This window comes from Dasypus novemcinctus, chromosome 19 (assembly GCF_030445035.2).
Source record: "Dasypus novemcinctus isolate mDasNov1 chromosome 19, mDasNov1.1.hap2, whole genome shotgun sequence".
NCBI lineage: Eukaryota > Metazoa > Chordata > Mammalia > Cingulata > Dasypodidae > Dasypus > Dasypus novemcinctus.
In genome coordinates, this window is record NC_080691.1 from 27845716 (window position 1) to 27864507 (window position 18792).

The 18792-nt window shown below is 49.9% G+C and overlaps 1 protein-coding gene and 1 pseudogene across 2 annotated transcripts in view; one reads left to right on the top strand and one right to left on the bottom strand.

Annotated features, from left to right (window-relative positions):
* Positions 1 to 18792, top strand: part of LOC131274580 (proline-rich protein 36-like) — a 241317-nt gene that overhangs the window by 199032 nt on the left and 23493 nt on the right. The window lies entirely within an intron of this gene.
* On the bottom strand, positions 14784 to 15919 carry LOC131274578 (zinc finger protein 280A-like; annotated as a pseudogene).

Here is an 18792-nt window from a genome sequence, read left to right on the forward strand (position 1 = left end):
GAACTGGGGTTGCATTGGGGGAGGGAGCAGGTGAACTCTGGGGACTGGTGGGTGTGTGGTCCATACTACAATGTTGGGAAAGCTTTTTTGACAATATGACAAGGAAGGATTACTGGTTCAGGGAGTTGGATGGGGGGCATTCAGGACAGGGCTCACCTAGGGCAGTCTTCTAGAGAATGTGTAGGTGAGCATTTTGTCCTAGTGTGTTGTATAAGTGGGTGGAGACCCACATAATGAGCTGGAAGGAAGGAGTTGTACTCCCATCCTGAAGAAGCATGATATGTTCTCCGAGGGGTGGGTGATTCCTGAGAACATGGGCAGTTTCTAAAAGGGGAGGAGAGACCACTGTGTCAAACCCTCAATATTGTTGCAAGTAACTATGAATCTTGTCCTTCAAAAAGTGAAGCCTGGTTATTTCTATGGGCCCTGAGGGGACTGGGGGAGTGAGAAATAGAGTAGCATGAAGATGGCGTATTTAGGGGGAAATTGAAGGGTTCTGCATGATCTTGCAATGATGGATAGAGGCCATGTTGCATTTCATCAAAATTTATAAAAGTGAATGGACTAGAGTGTAGACCATAATGTAAACCATTCAGCGTGGTTAGCAGCTATGATTCAATAGTTGTACTTCAATTGTAACAAATGTACCATCCACATATAAAGATGTTGTTGATAAGAGAAGGGGGGAAAGGGGGAGTATGTTGGGTATATGGGAGTCCCCTGTGTTTTGTATGTGACTTTACTGTGATGTAAAACTTCTTTGAAGACAAAATGATAAAAGTAAGACACTGGTATGAAATGGAAGAAAATATCACTGGAACTGTAGGACAATGGATATTACAGTGATGAAAGACAAAACCTCAAAAAAATTTTAAATATTCTTTATTATTTTTAATATCATGTTTTTAAAATTTTATATTTTAGATTTAGTGTTTCTAAATTATTATGTATTTTACTTATGCTTACACCTATCATTATTATTTCTTTTTCCTATTAACTGTATTTGTCGATATTCTTGGCTTCATTTTTGAGGAAGGGTTTCAACTGTGGTAGGGGAGGATCATTGGTGTGGGGTGTCAGTGATGGGGAACACATGGGATGAAATCATCTGGGCATATATAGAAGGTACATAAATGTGTTCAAATAGTCATGGGGTGTTGTCACTGGGTAGAGATTCACACAGTAACGGAAGAATATTGATTGACCATTTTGGGGAGCTCTGCCACATTCTCTAATGGAAAAGCAATGATCTGCTAAGTGCAGGGCAATGACTAGTGAAGAAGGATGGTCCATTGTTGGGCCCTTGATATTGACAGTGATGACTATGGGTCTTTGCTCTTGAAATTTTAACTTAGCCTCTTGCTGCATGGTGCATGCCTAAGACTTAGCTCCTGAAAGCCTCCATGTGGCTCAAATAGGGCCTCTCTCTAAAACAAACTTAGCATATAAATGCCTAACTTTCCCCCCTCAACATGGGATATTTCTCCTGGGGATAAGCCTCCCTGGCACCAAGCGATGACTACCAAACAGCAAGAAGCAATGCAACTGGAAAAAGACCTTGAATAAAAGTGGGGAAAAGTCAAGAGAAATGAGTTTATATGGTGAAGAGTTTTCAAAGTGAGCCTGGAGGTCATCCCAGAGGTAGTAACACTTATGCATGTCTCAGCAGGATCTCATGGACTGCCAAAGTAGATACTACCCCCAAATAGTGGAGTGCCTAAGGGTTCTAAAGACACCCAGGTCGTGTTGTCATGGCAGATAGCTCTGGAGTTTAGTGCCTCACCAGTAGGCCCTACTCTGGTATTTGTGCTCCTGAGGGTGACAGAGTTGGACTGTTGTGACTTCTCCACATGTGCCTCTTCTGTTCCTTCCAGTTGAACCTATGGTTGGTGCTAGATTTGCTAGGTGTATGCCCAAGACACTTGAATTTCTGGGCTGTCCATTGGCCGATTGTGCCCTGAGCCTAAACAGGTTGCAACACCTACTCTCCTACTCACCCAGGACAACTAACCAGGAGTAGAGAATGGACAACCACCACACCAAGGAACCAAGGGAGTCTACAACTGCAAGCAAGAGAGTCCCATCCATCAGCCATATTGGATTGTGGCCTCCTCTCAAATAGAGATGGACTGGGCATCACCATCCCAGAATCCTCAGGACTGGGGATTAACATATGGACTACAGTGGACCTACTGGTATTATCCTATAGACTTACTGTGATTCTAGCAATGGAAGAAAGTTTATCATTGATACCAAGACAATGGACATTGGAGGTGCTGAAGTCAGGGAGAGGCAAACAGAAGTGTAAGATGGGGGCATTTTCAGAACTCGGAATTGTCCTGAAAGACATTGAAGTGACAGATACAGGCCATTGTAAATCTAGTCATAATCTATAGAATGGAGTGGGAGAGAGAGTAAGCTACAATGTAAACTATAATCCATGCACAGTGTCAATGCTCCAAATGTGTTCACCAATTGCTATTAACGTACCACACTAATGAAAGAAGTTATTAATGGGGAAGAACGGTGGGAATTGTGGGGAGTGAGGCAAATGGGAATCCCTTATATTTTATTGTGTAACATTTTGTTTAAGAATCTTTAAAAAATAAAATTTTAAAGAAAAGTAGCTTTAGATTATATAAAGGATGCATCAAAAATATAGGGGGATTCCATACACCCTACCTTTCCACCTCCCACCGTTTTCCTCATGAATAACATCTTTGATTAATGTGGTTCATTTGTTACAATTGATGAATCCATTTTGAAGCATTGCTACTAACCATGGTCAATAGTTTCCATTACAGATTATGCTTTGCACTGTGCTTTTTTATAGGTTGTGACAAAATATATAATGGCTTGTAACCATCATTGCAGTGCCATTCAGAACCATTCCAATGTGCAAAAAAATACCCCACATTACAGCAATTCTTCCCTCTACTTCCCCTCAGATCCTATGGTGACCGCGGCATTTATACCAATATTACAGGTAGTTCCATTGTAAGAATTATAAGTCTACATTAGTCCTCAGTTGCATTCCCATCGTATGGTTGCTTATTCCACAAACTTTATGATTGTAGAATTCTGGTGCCCACTCTCTTTCTGATTGAAAGGGGGCTTAGATCACATGGGAGAGGTGGCTCAAACTGTCATTCTTGCAGTTGTAGCTACTCTGTTTTTTGGGAGGGGCCTGGTTCATCATGATCATTTTGTTAGTTGTTCTGAGCAAGTCGGATGAACTGGAGAGAAGGTGTTGGCTGCAACTCTGCTGAGATTCAGGGCTCAACCGGAATATGAAGAGCCAGAAGATTTAAGTTGCTGGTATGTGTATTTAATGAATATAGTGCTAATTATAGATTCAAATAAAAGGGGTAGAAGAGTCATGTGTAGGAAAATTTAAAAAGTGTTTAAATCCATTATAATGTGGAACATCTATTCCAAAATAAGGCCCACTGAGAGGGTGCCAGATTCCTGAGATTGTCTGCCCTGCTTACAGTGTCTAGAGCTCTCAAGAGCCCTACTGCTTGAGGCACTGTGTACTGTGCCCGTCGATGAAATCCTTCTGCGATGTGTGCAGCATAACCTCGGGAATGACCTCCCGACATGCTGTGAAATCTCCTAGCCATGAAAACGCCTTTGTATTTAATATTTCCCCCTGGTGGTCAGGTTCTGTTTCCAAGTGCATCACTAGTTGGTGCTTGGTAATTATCCCTTGGTGCCAGGGGGAATTATTCATGACAGTCAGGCCCCGTGCCGGGGAGAAGGTAGTGTGTTTACAAGCAGAGTTTGGCTTAGAAAGAAGCCAAATTTGAGCAACAAGGAGGCTTTCCAGAGGTAACTCTTAGGCAACATATAAAAATAGGCTGGTTCGGTTTCTCAAGAAAAGATTCCTAAACACAGCCATCAGCATCAAGGGCCTTGCATAATGGTCTGTCCTTTGCCAGACACGGCCCATATCCTCAGGGGATTCTTGCTGCTCTATTGAAGAATGTAGCAGGACTTCCCAGGATAGGAATTCAATATTCTTTGGTTATTGTGTGGGTCTCCACTCACTGAGACAATACCCCACTACCACTTGAACATATTCATATGCCATGGAGGCATGTCTCATTTTCACCCATCCCCACATATTACCCCATCCCTGATGCCCCACATCAGTGATTCTCTCCTGCAACTATTGTGTCCCTTCTGAGATCCAAAACCTTCCCCAAAACAAAGCTAAAAAATAAATACTAATAATAAGAAAAAAATACAAGAATGACACATATGAAGAATCAAAATTTAAAGATAAGTCCAATAATCCAGATGGTAGGAGTTGCAAGTCTGCTGAGGCTCAGGGCCTAGCTGTCACATGGACAGTCCAGAGATTCAGTACTCTTTTGTGTCTGTCTAACATCTGCTCAGAATAGTGTTTCTGAGATTCATTCATGTTGTCACTAGGATAAGTAATTCTTCCCTTCACCTTTATGAGTCATGTCTGTTGAATGAAAATGTCTGCTTAGGAAGTGGATTTGACCCAATGGATAGGGCATTTGCCTACCACGTGGGAAGTCCAAGGTTCAAACACAGGGCCTCCTGACCCGTGTGATGAACTAGCCCACACACAGTGCTGATGCACACAAGGAGTGCCATGCCACGCAATGGTGTCCCTCACTTATGTGAGCCCCACACGCAAGGAGTGTGCCCTGTAATGACAGCCACCCAGTGCGAAAATAGTGCAGCCTGCTCAGGAATGGTGCTGCACACATGGAGAGCTGACACAGCAAGATGATGCAACAAAATGAGACACAGCTTCCCAGTGCTGCTGACAAGTATACAAGCGGACACAGAACACACAGAGAATGGGCACAGAGCAGACAACTGGGTGGAGGGGTGAGGAGGAGGAGAGAAATAAATAAAAAATCTTTAAAGAAAAAGTCCACTTGATGCACTGTCTTTAAGGATACATTATCAAAACATCAAGTGTAAAAAAAAAAAAAACCAGTTACATTCTGAGCAGTCTAGACCAATTATCAAGGTCATTGTATACTTCATTCACAACAGCATGTAGTGAATTAACATCAAGAATAATAAAGAGCAGTTTTTAACACTTGATCTAACACATAGGCTGAGATAATCTGCTGGTCTGAGTTGACCTTTTTATAAGAAGTCTCTTTCCAGTTGCTTCACCAGTGGTAAAAACTGCTTTTTGACCGTGAATAAAATAAAAGGGGGAACTGGCAAAGACAAATGAGTTTATGTGACTAAATGTCTTCACAAAAGAGTTGGGAGGTTATCAGAGGGGTCACACTTACACACACCTCAGCAGAACCCCAGAAACAGCCAAAGCAGATACAACCCCAGGTACCAGTTCTCCTGAGGGCTACGGAGCCCCACACATTCTATGGTCATGAAAGATGGCTCTGGAATTCAGTGCCATGTCAGCTGACCCTATCTTCTTCAGGACTGTTGGGCAATTCCTGAGGAATTTCAATGTAGGTGTGCCACATGGCCTGGAAATGCCACAGCTGGGTATATAACCAGGAGAACTGAGAACAGTGACATGAACAGACATCTGCACACCTACGTTCGTAGCGACATTATTCACAATTGCTTAAAGTTGGAAACAACCCAGGTGTCTATTAGCTGATGAATGGATAAACAAACTGTGGTATAGTCACACAATGAAACATTATGCAGATGGAATACGTAGGTCACATGTCGTGAAGCCTATGACAACATGGGTGAACCTGGAGGGTATTATGGGGAGAGAAGCAAGCCAGACACAAAGGGACAAATACTGTAGGACTGAGCTAATACGAACTAACTATATTCTGTGACATACTGTATGATTCCATTTATATAAAAGGCTGATATAAATCATTTTATAAACATGAAATTAGATTAGTGCTTATGCAGGGCTGGGGAAGGACTACTAAGGAGTATGGAGTTTTTCTTTTTGGAGTAATGAAATTGTTCTAAAATTTTTTGTGGTGATGAATGCACAAAATTGTGATAATACTAAAAGCCACTGATTATTCTCTTTGGATAGATAGGTTTTATGGTATGTGGCTATATCTCTGATCTACTTTCTATTGCCATGAATTTACTTATTCTGGATATTTCATATAAGTGAAATCGAACAACCGTGGCCTCCTGCACCTGGTCCCATCCCTTAGTATTGTGTCCCCACATTGCAATGTGGGTCAGAACTCCATTCCTGTTTTTACTGTTTGTTTTTGTTTCTAGGAGGTACCGCAGATCAAACCTGGGCCCTTGTACATGGTAAGCAGGTGCTCAACCACTGAGCTACATCTGCTCCCCTCCTTTGTGTGGCTGAGTGACTTTCCATCAGCTGGCTGGATCACATTTTGCTTCCCCAGAATCTGCTGATGAATGCTTGGGTGGCCTCCACCTCTGGACTAACTCAAATAAAGGTGAAGTGAATGTTGGGGTACAAGAATCCATCCCAGCCACCTTTTTCAATTCTCTTGGGCAGAAACCTTAGAGTGGGATTGCCAAGTCCTAGGGTTATGCTACATTTAACTTTCTGAGGATCCACCAACTGGCCTTGCTTTTGCTGCAGAGCGAGATGCCGAGACAGAAAACAAATCTGGTGGAGGGAGGACCTGGGATGTGACCTGGTGGGGATTCCCTTCTGTAATGCCAGGGGACAGAGGGACATCCTGGTGGCAGGAAGAACATCTTGGAGAGGTGACATCCCCTTTCCAGTGGATGGGGTGGCTTAAGAGGCAGCCCAGTGGCTGCCAGGCAGGGTCTTCTTGGGAGCTGGGCCCACAGATCTGACTCTGGGGCAACTCCTCAGTCACACTTTGTTGTCTCTTGACTGTGCAGCATCTACTTGGTACAGGAGCCTTGACTTGATCCTCAGCCCCAGGCTAGGGGCCATGGCTTGCTGACCTTGAGGGCCCAGCCCTGTGGGGATCTGCATCCAGTCAGTCCCAGGGAGGGGGGCCACAGTGTGATGGGGATGTGGCCCCACCATGGGCACCTGGGGCTGCAACCCCTGGACATGGAGCCCTCAATGTCCTTGGCATGGAATGTAGGACATTGGCTCTGGGCAACACCTGGGGGGCACATTTGATGGCCCTCTCCTGCCTTGGAAAAGCTGCAGGCAGGATGAGCAGCTCCAAGGCCACCCGGTGCCCCTGGCAGCCCTGACACCAGACATTGGGGGGCCTCATTCTGCTTGGACACCCATGCCTTGGGGCCTCAGAGCAGAGCAGGACAGGTTGGTGGCTGTGACCGCTTGGCCCCCTGCCTGTGCCATCACTGCCCCCACATGCCCCCAGTGGCCCTCTCCTCACTGCGCTCTGCTCTCTTCTCCAGGAGGGGATGACACCTGCTCCCCATCATTGTCAGGCTCTTCAGGAGAATGCCCCCTCCCCAGGGGTGGGAATTAGGTCCCTCAGGATTCCTGATGCCACCTGGACACAGGAAGCCCTCCTCGCATATTTAGGGAATGAACAACACTGACACAACACTGGAATCACCTCAGGCATGGGCAGAGGAGGGGAAACTGAGGTAGTGGGTGCAGGCCACCCAACACCAATACTCCATGGGGCAGCTCCAGGTCTACAGGCCACCCCACCCTGGTGGCTCCCAGGCCACAGCGCCTCCTGGTGGCAGACGCCAGAAGCACCAGGGCCAGCTGGTCACCTCAGGGGAGACCCCTGCTGGCACCCAGGTGGGGAACCAGACCCTCGCCATCACCCAGGCGAGCATGGCCCCAATGCTCAGCCTGCACTGCCATAACAAACACGATGGACAGGGGAGCAGGCAGGAGGCATCTAGCCTTTCACTGCTTCCGAGGCCAGAAGGCCAAACCTAAGGGTGCTTTCTCAAGGGTCTGTGGTTCCACCTGTGACCTGCCAGCCCCTGACTGCCCCTGACCCCCATCACACAGCATCTGCCTCCTTCCAAGAGCCTCTGCTCTAAGGCTCCAGCCACACAGGGTCAAGGCTGCTCCCGATTCCATTTGGCCTCACCTTAAGCAATAACATATTCCAAGATCCTACTCACAGGTGGGTTCGCCCCTACGGGACCTGGGTTAGGCCTGGAGCTGGTCTTTGTGGGGGATCCGAGTCAGTCGAGAAGGGGTGGGCATGCCCCTGTCCACCTCCTCATCCACCAGCACCTCAAGCCCAGCACGCCACGCTGAGGCCCACATGGATCTCGTTGGGGAAGCTGGAACGGGACAGGACAATAAGTGTCAAATGGAGCAAGTATTTGTCCAGGTGCTGGACAAACAAGCTGAGATGTCCATCTGTCTCAGCCTCTCAGGACTGTGGCATCCAAATACAACCAACTGGGGACTTACAACAGCAGAGATCTGTGGTCTCAGCTCTATAGGCAGGAGTCTGGAATCCTTAGCGTGGAGGCTTCTTGTTGGTGGCAGCAATCCTTCGTTTTCTGCCCTGTCATTGTGTGGCCATCTCCCCAGTGTCCATTTGTGTCCAACCTCCTCTTGCTATGAGGCCACCAGCCCTTTTGGATCAGGGCCATCTCACCTCCAGTTTGCCTCAGTTTAATGAATCACATCCACAAAGAACTAATTTCGAAATAAGGCTCCTTTTCCAGGACCAGGAGTTAGCTCGACTGTGTCTTCTGGGAGGATGCAGTTCACCCCATAACACCATCTCACGCAAAAGTGGTTTCTTTGGAGCAGAACTTCAACCCAAACACACCACCTGGCCAAGGTGGGAAGCTGATGCATGACGGGACCATTTTCCAATCCTCAGGACTCCTTGGGCCCCATGACCTTGGGGCTGCCACTGACAGTCACCCTCACTTAGGCCCCTGCTCCCCACAGTTGGGGCTGTTCTCTGTCCACCCACCTGCTGCTGGGCAATCTTGCTGAGCCTCGTGTTTACTTCAAGGGGCATGAGAAGGAGCCCAAGTTCCCAAGGGGGCAGACAGTGCAGGCAGGGGCCATGTTGGGTTCCTTCCCTCCTACCAGGGCCAGGACTGGGCCAGGAACCACCGGCGTCAGTCCATCAGCAATGCCATTTCAGGGTGAGGCTGCCTGGCCTGGCAAAGGGGAGCCTCAGCGGGAGCAGAGGTGCCACCAGGGAGTAGACACTGGGAGAACGTGCGGGGCAGGGAACCAGTGGAAACATGCATGGAGCATTCTGGAACCTTCATAGAGAGGCGAGGAGTTTGGGAAGTCAGAGGGCTGTGTTCTTGCTTTTGTTTGGCCACCGAGTGAGGGTGGCCATTTGGGGGAGGTTGGAGAGGAGGCTGGATGGCTGCCCAATGGGATAATGGGGCGTGGGGGCTCAGACACCGGGGGGAATGGAGAGGGCCAGGAATAGTTTGGAGTGGTAAGATGGGAGGGGATTCAAGGACGCAGGGTGACCCCTGCTCTGGGCCTTTCCCCTTCTCAGCCTGTGTGTCCCGTCACCCACTCCCTGAGCGTGTCCTGCATGGAGCCCATTTTTGCCTACACGTCCTGCTGGAAAACACCTGCCTAGCTTTCCTGGGAGTTTCCCACAATTCCATGACCACGGTACACTTTCTTCATTTGCTAACACCAAGCGTTTTGTGGAATCTTCTCTGGGAACTGCTGGTACATTGGACCAGATCCCTGCTCTCTGGCCAGATGCCTGCATGGGGCCCCCCCCAGCACCCGCCTTCAGCCACGTGTGTATGTACATGGGTCCTCTTCTCCTTCCTGACCCCCAGGCACCCCTCTTGTCACCCGCTTCACCTAGAGGCACCTCCCTGCCCCAGCCCCATACCCTGGCTCAAGCCCACCATTCATGCACGTCTGCCAGGGCAGGTCCTGGGGCATCCAGCCCCCTCCCCAGGGTAGAGTCTGGGCTCTCGGCCTTGTCATCCGGGTTCTATACCAGTTCTTGGCCACGCTGCATCTCCAGACCTGACTGGCAACGCCTTGGAGGGATGTGAAGCTGGGAGGATTCCCTCCAGAACATTCTCAGCACCTGTTCGGTTCTGGACGTGGTGCTGGGTGATGGCACAGGGCGGGGAGGTGGATGTGGGCACTGTGTGATGAGAACAGCACCTGCTTCCCAGGTGGGGTGATCCTGGAGCCCCACAGAGATGCTGGGAGGCACACCTGACCCCTGGTGGCACTTTATTTGGGGGATGCTACATGATCGTCCTCCCTGGAGGCCAGCAGAAGATGTCTGGGTGAAGTCCCTGATTTGTCCCCAGGGCCAGACGTGGTACACAAAGTGATTCAGGACACCAGGGTGCACACCGTGCTCTGGTCAGGGACCTCTGGGCTCACAGGGTGGGGAGGCCAAGGTGCCCACGATGCCCTCGCCTGCCACATGAGAGGCTGCGAGAAGCTAGTAAGGCACAGCTGCCTGATGCTGGGGTGGGTGGGGTGGGGTGAAGGGATTCCATGTCCTGGGGACATCTCAGGGTGAGAGGGGCAGATGCACAACCACAGACAGCAGCGAGGGTTCCTGCAGATGTTTACTGTGAAGACACAGGAACAGAAACCCACCAACAGGGTGCGACATCCTGTGTATATGTCGAATAAATCTTGGTTTGGGAGTGGATGTGTCTCAAGTGCGTGAGCCCCTGCCTTACATGGGAGGTCCTGGTTTGGTTCCTGGTGCCTTCTGAAACAATAAAAACAAACAACAAGCAAAACAAACAAAGCCACCTCGGGGCAGCCATGTGGCCAGTGGCTGAGGGCAGGCTTCCCACATACAAGGTCCCGGGTTCAATCCCCAGCCCCTGGTGCAGGGCAGGGCAGGGCAGAGCAGAGCAATCAGTTTGTATTTACAATTATTTTTCCTGCTCAAGAGCAGCGGCTGAAGTGACAGTCTGCCAAAACCACAGAACACCAGGAACCCAGGGGAGACGTCCTGCCAGCACCTTCCTACAAAACAGTCAGCAGCACCTGCTGCCCAGGGTGCTGCCCCCTCCCGCCCTTGGGAGATCCCAGGCCTGTAGGAAGACCCTGCCAGCCCCCATCGTGACAGCTGGGTGCACTCTCAGCCACACCATGCCCTGCTGCCCCCTCCTGAACCCTCAGGGACAGAACGTGTGAAACCTGCCGCCCACAGCAGCAGAGCCGCGGGGTGGGGTCACACCACCCCTGTGGAGAGGGCTGGGCCACTGAGGGCTCAGATTCGGGTAGGAACCCAATGCCTGCGCTGCAGCCCCCAGAAACAGCTGCCGATGGGAGTGGCACCCGGTAAAGGCAGCGCTTTGGGGCCTGCTAATGCCCAGTGAATCTTGGCTGCAGGGCAGCGGCCAGTGTGGAGGCAGCCAGGACATCTGTAGGCCCTGGGCAGAGCCCGCCACCACGGGACTGCTGTGGAGAGAGGGCAGCATGGCCTCTGCCTCCAGGTGAGGCCTCTGGGCTCCAGAAGGTGCTGCACGCAGAGGTCAGAGCGGGGCCAGCGCACACTGGGCATGGGAGTGGGTGGGCCCTGCAGTGGGTGCCCAGCAGAGGTGGTACTGAGGCCTTGTCCACACCCCAGCTGCCTCCAGCCCAGGAGCACTTCCTGGGGGGCAGGGCTCTGACCTGGAGAGGGGGTCAGCAGGCAGCGTCTGCTAGAAGGGGCGGCACTGGAACCCCAGCTGCAGTGTCCACCAGGAGACAGCGCAAGCTGTGGTCCTGGGGTCTGACCACAGACATTCTCTTCCCATGAGGATGGCAGCTCCCAGCGGTGCCCAAGAAACAGTCAAAAGAGAACAGCGGGTACACCCGTGGGGGCACACCTCTAGGGTGTGGCAGCTCCAGCACCTCCCAGTGGGGAAGTTGGAGCCCGTGGAGCCTTTGTAGATCCTGTGCTGGCCATGGAGGCGGTGGAGGCCCTGGGCAGGCCCCGAGGCTGGCCATCCCCCTCCAGGACTGGGCCTCACTGTCCGACCAGCCTCACAGGAGACTGGCCAGGCTGGGGCTGGGTCCCTTCTGAGCTTGAAGCTGAATGGGGGAGGGCTCAGGCCCTCCATCCACTGCGGGGAGGGACACAGCTGAAGCCCCGACCCTCCCCACCTGCCCGCCTCCCCCCTCACACCTGCAGCCTGGGCCCCTGGTGCCATCGCCCCCTCAGGCAGGGACGTGTGGGGCCTGGCTAAGACCCCAGGACCCAGCGGGCCTGGAAGGGGGTTCGCTGAACAGGGGTGCCTGCCTCACGTCCCTCCCTGTGCCCCTGCCCTGATGAAGCTGTGCTCGGGGAGGCTGCAGGCCCCGATGTGCTCCTGCAGCAGGTGCTGCGAGAAGTTGTGGAGCTTCTGGAAGGCCTCATGGGCGTCCATGGTGAGGCCACACACCTTGTTCAGGTCGGGGGGTGCGCATGCGTGGGGCTGGGCCACCTGTTCCCTGGCCCCAGCCCTGAAGTTGCCCACCCTTGGCCTGGGGACACCGTCCTCAGAGGGGCTGTGGGTGAGCAGGGAGGGCCTGAGGACAGAGCGGGGGCCAGCTCTGTGGTGGAGCTGGGCCTTGCCAGCCTGGGGCCCACGGAGCTTGCTCGAGCCCCAAGTGGGGCCCACCGGGGCCTCCCCACAGCTCTGCCACGAGCAAGGGGCGCGGGGCCACCACCTCCCCGAGGGGCCTGTTTCCCCAGCTGCAGCACGGGCCAGTGGCAACACCAGCCTACGCCCCGCGTGCGCTCAGTCCTGCCCACCCGGAGCCAGAGCCCCTCGGGGCTCCTGCATCGCCCAGACCCCGCAGCGTCCCCCAGGGCCGCCCTCACCTTGAGCAGCTCTGCTGGCCACAGCGGCTCCAACACGTCCGGGATCTTGCTGGCCAGCTGCATGGCCGGCACCACCATGTGGTTGCCCAGCACGGAGACGATGTGGCCAAGGAGCAGAGCAGCAGCTTTCAGCCGGTCAGGGCCTCCGCAGTGGACGTCTTCAGGTTCCTCACAGAAACTGCCTTCAAGAGGCAGCGGACGTGGCCCAGTGGTGAGGGCGTCCGTTTGCTACATGGGAGGTCTGTGGTTCAAACCCCGGGCCTCCTTGACCTGGGTGGAGCTGGCCCACGTGCAGTGCTGATGCACACAAGGAGTGCCGTGCCACGCAGGCCTACAAGAGGATGCAGGGTGGCTGTTGTGAGGCAGGAGGGGGCAGCAGGGGGCAGGAGGGACAGGAGGGCACAGGAAGGGGCAGGAGGGGGCAGCAGGGGGCAGGAGGGCGCAGGAGGGGCAGGGGCTCTGGAGCAGAGAAGGAAGCCCTAGCCCACTCACCCACCACTCTCGTGGCTTCGCTTTAGTGGCCCTGGAAGAAGACGAGGCTGTGCCTGCAGGCAGGGCAAGCTAGGGAGGGCAGGTCCTGCCACAGTGACCACCCCTGACCCCCCAGGAAACCCCAGGAGTCCCCCCAAGGCACTGGGAGGTGCTCACCCGACAGGGAAGCTGTGGTCCAGTCCGCCCTCTCCAGCAGGCTGTAGAGCTTTGAGCAGAGGGGCACTCAGAGCCCCCGAGGGGCCTGCCCAGACCCCCAGGTCTGAGGGGAGTCCTCAGGAGAGAACACCCTGCCATGCAGTCTGCCCCTCTCAGGCCCAGCAAGGCCTGGATCTGCAACCACCCTGGGACTCAGGATGAAATGACCCGCGTGGCATCCCCAGGGCCAAGGGGTCCATCCTGGCCCCTCCCGCTCCTGCATGGGCAATGAGGCCCAGGTGCCCCCACCTGCCAGCTGCACACCAAGGGCTCACAGCTAAGGAGCAGGAGGAGCTATGGCAGGTGGGGGGGCAACGAGGGGGAAGGGGTGGGCCTGGGGGGCTGGTACTGAGGGGGCTTATCTGGGGTAACAGGGAGCCCAGCAGGGTGCGGACATTTCAGGAGCCCCTGGACACCTGTCGAGTGGGTGGAGGTGGGGCTGGGGGTCACCTCCCAGCCTGTCTCCTGACTGTCAGAGAAGAGGGAGCTGGGATTCCCCTCCACCACCCCAAGCCCCCAAGCACACCCCACCTCCGGCTATGCCAACATGGGAGGGGAAATGGCTGGAATGAGCCCCTCTTGAGGGAGGCAACAGGCGCCGCAGGGACCAGCTCTTCCACCCACGGGCGTCCACGCAAAGCCTGAGCCCCAAGTGTCCAACTCCACACCCCATGTGGACCCTTGACCCTGCCGGGCCCCCTGGCCCACAAGCCTGGTCACCCTCACATGGAGAGAGCCTCTGCTGGGACTGGAGCAAGCCTGAACATTTCCCCAGGAGAGCAGACTCAGGCTCTGGAGGGCTTTCAGACCCAGCTTCAGCCGCGCTCGTGGCCACCGGGGGTGAAGCAGGTAGAGAAGGGAGACACCAGCAGTTGCAACAATCCACAGTGCTACATCGCAGGGGCTCAAGGACCACGGGCAGACGGTTTTCAGGGAGAATATTCACCTGATGATGCCTTGATTTAGACATTTCCTCAGTCTCGAACCTGCAAGTTTGTAAGTTGATAAATTCCCATGATTAAAGACAACTGATTTTATGGCATCTGCTTTGAACAGCTTTAGCAAATGAGAACAATACTATACAATTTTACCTGTAGTTTTATCATCTTTTCTCATAGACATATATATCCAAGAGAAATGAGTGCAAATGCCCAGCAAACATGCACAAGAAAGTTCTTAACAGCCTTAATAAGGAGATAGATATTTTTCTTAAATCCCATCAAAACAAAATGGATGTAAAAAGTGTGCCATATTAATTTAATAGAAATATACCAGGCAATGAAAAGGAATACATTACTTCTACAAATCCAAAGGGTACATCTCACAGGAAATATTCAAAGAAGATAAAGGCAAGTATAGATTTTGTGATTTCCTTTATTTAAGCTTTTAAAAATACAGGTAAAATTAAACTATGGAGATGGGGATAGAGTAAAATAGGTTTAACACAGGGATAAGGTGTCTAGAGGGGAGGAGGAAGGAGACTTTGGGCATTTCTTCAAACCAGAAACCTATAAATGGGTGATATTGTGAGCTTCTAAAACCAAGGCATAGATGGCACAGCCTCACTTGAGTCGTTTATAATTCTTGCAGAAAGCTAGCTGCAAGAGTGTCTGGAAAGGCTTCTGTTCATAACCATCGTCTCTTCGGTCTAGCAGGGAACTAACTGGGATCACTAATTGTGAGGCATGCTTATAATAATGGATGCTGCATCTCTTGATCATGTTGAACTGAAGTTTGAATAATAACCTTTGTTTCAGGAGGTAACCCTTCTAGTTGTTCTGGCATTATAAAAGCTTGATAATACTTGGTGATGTACTCCAATTTCTCCTTAGAAGTTAAAAACTGTAGGCGGCACTTGGAACACTGAAAGACTCTGTCGTTCCAATGTCACCAACAATCCAACACATATGATGCTGATGTTTTGCAAATTTTCAGACAAATGGGACACGGCAAGTTTTTGGAATTTTCATGGCATGCTCAGAAATGGGTTTCCATCTCAGCAAAGAGTGATGAACTATAACTACAAACCTGGCAGATAAAGGGCACCTCGCCAGGCTTATGAATGTCCTTCAGGTGTTGTAAGAGAACCTGCTCTGTTTCAAATTACAATTTACAGATTTTACAAACAGAGGACGATTTCTGAGATATGTGTTCATGTTCAATGTGACACTGCAGCTGCAAAGGAATGGGAAACAGCCGATGGCAGTGCTGGCAGGTGCTGTGGACTTCCCAGCCGTTGCCTCTCGTCTTCTCAAGCCCCAAATCTCTTTCATATGATTCAAAAGTTTACATTTTTTATAACTTTTAAACAACTGGCATATTTAAAGTTCACGTTTAAGTCTTCTCTACTGGCAGCTTTTCTCCTTCAGGTTGACCATAGAAAAAGTGAGCTATTAACATGATCCTATTTCCTTCCTTAGAATTCAAAGTCTTCTTCTGACTTTTTGTGCTTCCAATGTCTGTTTTTGCTGGTCCTCCAAAGCTATTTGCTATAGCTGGGTTCATTATATACAACGTGCCTTGTCATTTGGACACGCCAATGGAGAAAATGCTCCGTTTTGACCATGGTTAAATGAGGTTGAAATCAACTTTGGGTCTTCCCTGGGATTCAATGTAGGAAAGAAACTTTCCTTTTCAGTATCTTCACTGAGTTTAGGCCTTTTGAGATTGCCCCTGTTTACATCAGAAAGAGGACATCGCTTTAAAATATGAGGACTTTCCTTCTTGACTCCTACAGAAAGAGAAGGTCCAAGTGGATTCTGAGGCCACGGTGAGAGTTCATCGAAAAAATCTTCAGGCATGACTGGCAATGGATTCCCATTACAAACAGGTTTGGATGAATGCGCCATAACAATAGGATGGTCTGTTGGTCTTGATTCAGGTTGAGGAAACTGCAAATTGGCCACTTTTTCCGAACTTGGGGTTGCTTCATGTGAAGGCTTCCATGAATGATTGCTACTGTCACTCATGATGTGTTTCCTACTTTTTGGACCTGAGCCTGGAGTAACTCTGCTCAAAATCTTTGAAATGACAGATTTCAGATATGAGATCTCCTTAACAAAGGCAATTTCAGCATCTTCATTGACATGTTCCACCCAACAAAGACCATGTCAGCATTTTCACCTCCTTGGCATTTGGAATCTTTGCTGTTCTTCATTCACAGTGTTGGCTGCTGATCTTTCTCACATGTGAGATCTGCCATTTTACTATTGTTTCCTGCTTGAAGCCAGTGGCCCCTTCAACTGCAAGGTCTTTCTACTGGTCAGTAGCACCTAAAGACAGTAACATGATATTAGTCAGAATTTATTTGAAATGACAATCATTCCCTTTTTTAATCTTATCCCTAAACACTGAGATTACTAATAACAGCTGTTTTACACCTGAGGAGCATAGGCTGAAACCATTGAATAACACCTAGATAAAGACTGAGCCAGGATTAAAAACCTAGCTGTGCCTGATTTGAGCATCAGATCTCTAAATAACATACCACTTTATCTGTTCTAAAAAAACACGAGATAAAATTACTGTTGGGAATCACCACAAGAAGGTCTATTTTTAAAATACTAAGACCAGTTCCTAGAACAACATTAGTTCTCAGACTCTCTACCATTTCAATGCAATCACGTATCTTTACTATTTGCTGCTAATTCCAAATTGACTTCTCCTGCCATACACCAGCCACACTGTGCCCCAGAATTGCCAGAGAACTAGTTTGAAAGAGGCCCAAAAGGTACAAGATTGAAGGATGGGTGTTCAAACTCTCAAAGAGTAAACCTTTGAAATCCTCAACCACTGGTACCACACTGCCGCCTTTTTAGTCCCAGATCCATGTGGACCGTCTTTGAGGGTTGGAATTCCTCAGTAAGTTTGTTCTCAAAGCTCTGCCTAAAACCCTGCTCCTTCTGGACTGTTCCTTTTCCCATAAACCCAATGGGCTGTTTAGTTCATAAATTTTGGCTGTCTTTCCCTCAAACCTGATAAAGGAAACAAGATAAAATATATTTTCTGTGGTTCAGAGACTTAAAATATAGTCAGGAGGTCATTCTGGAAGTTACTCTTAGGAAGTTCCCAGGTAGGTTTTTACACTGCTGAAGAGTGGAAAGCCTGAAGTAACAATGTTCCTTCAAACTCCAGGACATGCAGACATCTTAAAACAAACCATAAGGTTAAGAACTCACTTAGGGCTTCAGAGGTAATCACCGGACATTGTAAATCCTCACAGGGCCTACATGATGGAATAGAGGAGAGTATGGGCCATGATGTGAACCAATGTATATGAGGTGCAGAGGTGCCCAAAGATGTACTTACCAAATCCAATGGATGTGTCATGATGATGGGAACGAGTGTTGTTGGGGGGGCGGAGAGGGGGGGTGGGGGGGTGGGGTTGAATGGGACCTCACATGTATATTTTTAATGTAATATTATTACAAAGTCAATAAAAAATAAAAAAATTAAAAAAAAAAAAAAAAACTCAGGTAAACTGAAGGACAATGGTAGTACCCCAAATATCCTCTAACCACAAGCATCTTGTGTATTGTCTTTCCTTTAAAAACCTTTGCCTGGAATTCCACCTTGGGACATGACTGGATTGGTACCTGAATCTTTCAGAATTGAAATTATAAGACCCTAACCAAATACCTTTGGTGACCTGCACCTCAGTTGGTTTTTTCCACGTTTAGAGTGTCCATAAATAAAGCTTAGTTTGAATATAGCCTTGATAATTGGTGTACTGCTATTTTGTGGCTGCTTTCACAGTTATACCCAGGCTAAATTAAAGAACTCAGGACCCTACTATGGCCTGAGTAGCCTAAAGAATTTACTAGGTGGCCTTTCCAATAGCCAAACCCTGGTCAAAGGAAAGTAATATGGAGGCTACCAAATTTCTTATCTCACCAGTTCAATGTTGTGTGTCCAGCTGATTTGGTGTGGCTTGGTATTTTCAATCAGTGCCACAGGGAGGATGAAACCAAAGTATCTTTGCATCCAAGCCACAAAGAAATTTCTCAAGAGTCCCCCTGAGATAATTCTGGGTCTGCACAGCTCTCCCCTTCTCTCTCGAAGATGTTCTGAGGCCAGAGCTGAAGATTCAACCCTTTTATAGCTCAAATAATCCCGTCTATGACAGATCCATGGGGCTCCAATCACATTCCTGCACCTGATTAAATTTGGGGATGAGGTCCAATGCGATTGCCAACATACTTCATCTACTCAAAGGGCAGAAAGTGGATGGGGCCTTACTCCAGGCCCAGAGTTCATTAGGGTTGGGGCCTGGGGAGGGAGTCTCCCAACTCTTTATCCTGCATAAGCCCTAACATCTTATCTCCAGTTTACCAGTGAGCTACTGTGGGTGGACAGAGGTGTCCACATATCAGATCAGACAGTGCTGGAGCAGGGGTGTGGCAGTGTGAGATTAATTATTAATCCAAAA